Here is a 3,908-nt window from a genome sequence, read left to right as displayed (position 1 = left end):
AATTAAAAAAAAAAAAAAAACAGTTAACCTAGCAATGCTGTTTTAAGAAAACTCTTGCAGAAGCATATTTAACTACAGAGATATAGAGGAGCACAGCTGAAAATTAAAACTGGTATAATGAAATTATACATATATTGTCTTACAAATGTAAATTGAGTTTAGTTTATTGTTTTCACTGAGGGTGGACAATATGAAATGGGTTATTCAATTGTTCTGATCTATTATTAGAAGTATAATCTTCAAATACTTCCTGAATTCTTTATGATTCCAACTAAATTATTTGATTTGTTCTACTTTCTTAATTTGTCCTAATTTGTTATTCCATTTTGTTATTCCATTCTAATTTATTGTCCTATTTGTTATTTGTTATTGTACCAATTTGTCCTAATTTTGTTATTCGGTAATACAAAACAAGAGACAATATCTTAAAACGTTTCTGTTGAAAACCCTTATGTGTATAATTTCAATTTGTGAAGCCACTGGGAATTAGGAGCGATAATAATATTCAGGGAAAGATTTAGCAACAGTTAATGGTCACACAGACATTAACCTAAGAACACTGCTGCACACTCCTCTGTCCTCCCAGGGCCCCTAGTCAATTCTTATATTAAATATTGGGAGATAAGTATTTTCCAATATTTTCAATTTTTAAATACATATGGGCAAACATCACTGACTAAGTACTATCCCACAGACCCTGAGAAGATATAACCAGAAAGATAAAATATTACTTTCTTCAAATAATTCATTATCTAGCAAGAGTAGAAGTTTTATGATCTTGGTCAAACATCAAAATGTCTGGACCTCAGTTTCCCCATCATATGAATATTTGATGGTGCTTTAAAGGGGATTATGAAAACAAAATATGTAAAAGTGGCTAGTTCAGTATTTGGCACATTGTTGTCAATTAATAAGATATCATAAAGGATAAAGATAAGGTACAAATGTAAATACACAACTCATAATCTACAACGAGAGAACAAATTGATGATACAGATGGGGCAGGTAGGCAAGGTAAAGATGCACAGTAAAGGTGGGAATTGGACTAGGGTTTGGTAGATGAGAAGGATTGCAATTACCATAAAAGCAGGGTTGGGGTACTTCTATGATAAGGGAGGGTCATAGAAAAGCCACAAAAACATAAATAACAGGATGCATAGACAGAGTTATATTGCTATATAACTGCTTATCTTGCTAATATTATTTTACAAGTAAAAAAACATATATTAACCTAGGAAGGAGTCAATAAACTTCACCAGATTTCCAAAGGGATTCATGGTATATATATAAAAAAAAAATCAGAATCCCTAAATCTAAGAAACAGAGCTATCATCGAGAGACCAGTATTTATGGAGGAATAAAAATGAACAAGCCGAAGTAGTAATTTAGGAATTAAGCTAGGGAGCACTTGATTGTTATGTTCAAGAATTTGGAGTTTATTCTTTAAATAGTGGGATTCCACTGAGGTTTTTGAGAAAGGAATTATTTTTCCATTGATTTAGGTAGACAACTCAGGTAGCTATGAAAAAGGTAAGTTCTCTGAAGCACACTGAGTATAGATAAGCTCTTTCCAAAAAGCCAGGTTAGACATGAGAGCCAAAATAAGAATAATGACAGAAGGGATAGATAGGAGGAAATGAAACCTAGAGTCAAGACAGAAAAATTAATAAAAAGAACTCTGGGAATAATTCAATGTGAGTGCAAATTGAGATAGAAAAAGTGGTAAAAGTTAACTCGTGCATTAATGCTAGGTGAATTTTGACAGTTCACAACAGTACGTTCAGGAACATACACTGATTTTTGTGGGGTAAGACTATGGTAGGAAATTATAAATTTGGATTCATATTCATTGAGTTTGAGAACCTCAAGAAATCTGAGAAGCCTACCTGGCAACTGGAAAGATGAGCTTGGAATGAGGCGAATAGAATCAGAATGCAGAAAGTTGTTTTTGTTTTTAAATTTCAGATAATTTCTTACAAGTTGGGATGGTATAAATATGGGTAGTATATCTGGTTTAAGTGAATCACATGCTCTGAAGAGAGCCAACAGGTTTATTTCAATACCAGATAGGTATAAGATGTTGCTATCATTTGAATGTGTCTCCACTAAAATTTAGATGTTGAAATGCAATGGCCAGTGTGCTGGTATGAAGAGGTAGGGCCTATAAGAGGTGATTACATCACGATAATGCCTCCCATGGTGAATGGGATTAAGGTCCTTCTAAGAGAGGCTTCACGAAGCATTTGGATAGCTTGCCCTTCTGCTTTCCACCCTGTGAGGACACACATTCCTCCCCTCCAGAAGGTGCAACCCTCACCAGATAACCAAACCTGTCTACACCTTCATCTTGGACCTCCGAGCTTCCAGAACTATGAGAAAACAAAAGTCTCTTCTTACAAATTACCAAGTCTCTAATATTTTCTCGTAGCAGTGTAAAACAGACCAAGAGGTTAATGGTGGTGACAATCTTTAAACCATGAATAAGTAATTGATATTTAGAATGTATTCCTTAGGAATATAACATTATGTCTATGGAGTTCAGGTACACAACTCAATCCAAAGAATATTTTAATGATAGCATTGACATATTTTAATAATAGTACTTGAATGTAACTATACAGAAATCTAGCAAATACATATAAGGAAGTTTCAGTGAACAAATACCTTTGGAGGGACAAAGATACTCTCCCTATTTGTACTTCTGAAACTTGTGCAATAACCTGAACACTGACACCCCTTGCTCAAAGATCGAGTTTTATATTACCAGGAAAGCATCCAGGGGAGAGGGTGAAGAAAGGATGCTCTAGGATTCAGGGATTTGATGAGCCAGGAGGTGCTAATGATGACAGAACTGGTACACAGTTTCTCCAGCAACTAAGGTATCAAGAAAACATACACATACTCTGCAAAACCAGACATTTGTATTCTTTTTACTGCTAGCTTTATGGTCCTAGGAAAACCACCTCAAAATGTAGCCTAATTTATTTAGGTAAGCTATAAGAGGTCTCCTGCCATCAGCTTAATTAATTGCTTTGAAAAATGTAAATGTGTTTTGTGAGTTTCAGTGACCTCTCTTCTGCCTCTAACTCTGTAAGAGGGGATGGGATACGAGCTATGTATAAATGTATTAAGACTCCTTTATTATTAATGTTTTTGCAAAATTTGACTTCCAGCTCTGTAAGAAGAACCAGTGTGGAGAGGAACAATTTTCTGACAGGTCACACATTTCAAGTGGTATAAAACAAGAAAATATTTTAGAGTCCCCTTGCCTTTATTTATAACCAAATGTTTAGTTGGCTTTGAGAATAAATTTATGCATTCATTGAATGAATAAATATTTATTAAGTACTTACTATGTGCTAGGCACTAGGAAGACAAAAGGCTCATACAAACAATCCAGGTAGCTTTGGATCCATCCACAAAGCTTCTGCTCTTTAACCCTTTTCATTGACCGACAGTTTACTGAACACCTATGACATGCCAGGCACTTTGGAAGTGCTGGGAATAGAGAAGAGAACCAAAGAGACAAAGACCATGGAACTTCTATTTTAATGGAGGGAGACAAATAATATATATTAGAAAAATATAAATGAATAAATATATACTATACAAGTAAATTATATACCATGTCAGGAAGTATTACATACCATGGTGAAAAATGAGACAAGGTAATGGGCATGAGGATGTTTAAGGGTGCTACTATTTTAAATATAGTGGTCAGGATATGCCTCACTAAGCAGATAACATTTAAACAAATATTTGAAGGAGGTGAGGGAATACTGTTTGGGTGTTTGGAAGAAGAGTGTCAGCCGGGCGCGGTGGCTCACGCCTGTAATCCCAGCACTTTGGGAGGCCGAGGCGGGTGGATCACGAGGTCAAGAGATCGAGACCATCCTGGTCAACATGGT

The 3,908-nt window shown here is 35.3% G+C and overlaps 1 protein-coding gene across 1 annotated transcript in view; it reads right to left on the bottom strand.

The window, feature by feature from the left end:
- PTPRQ (protein tyrosine phosphatase receptor type Q) overlaps positions 1 to 3,908 on the bottom strand; it is a 255,887-nt gene that overhangs the window by 75,564 nt on the left and 176,415 nt on the right. The window lies entirely within an intron of this gene.

The sequence above is a fragment of the Cebus imitator genome, unplaced genomic scaffold (genome assembly GCF_001604975.1).
Source record: "Cebus imitator isolate Cc_AM_T3 unplaced genomic scaffold, Cebus_imitator-1.0 Scaffold156, whole genome shotgun sequence".
NCBI lineage: Eukaryota > Metazoa > Chordata > Mammalia > Primates > Cebidae > Cebus > Cebus imitator.
The sequence above is the reverse complement of the archived record's forward strand: the minus strand, read 5'-3'. Positions and strand labels throughout refer to the sequence as shown.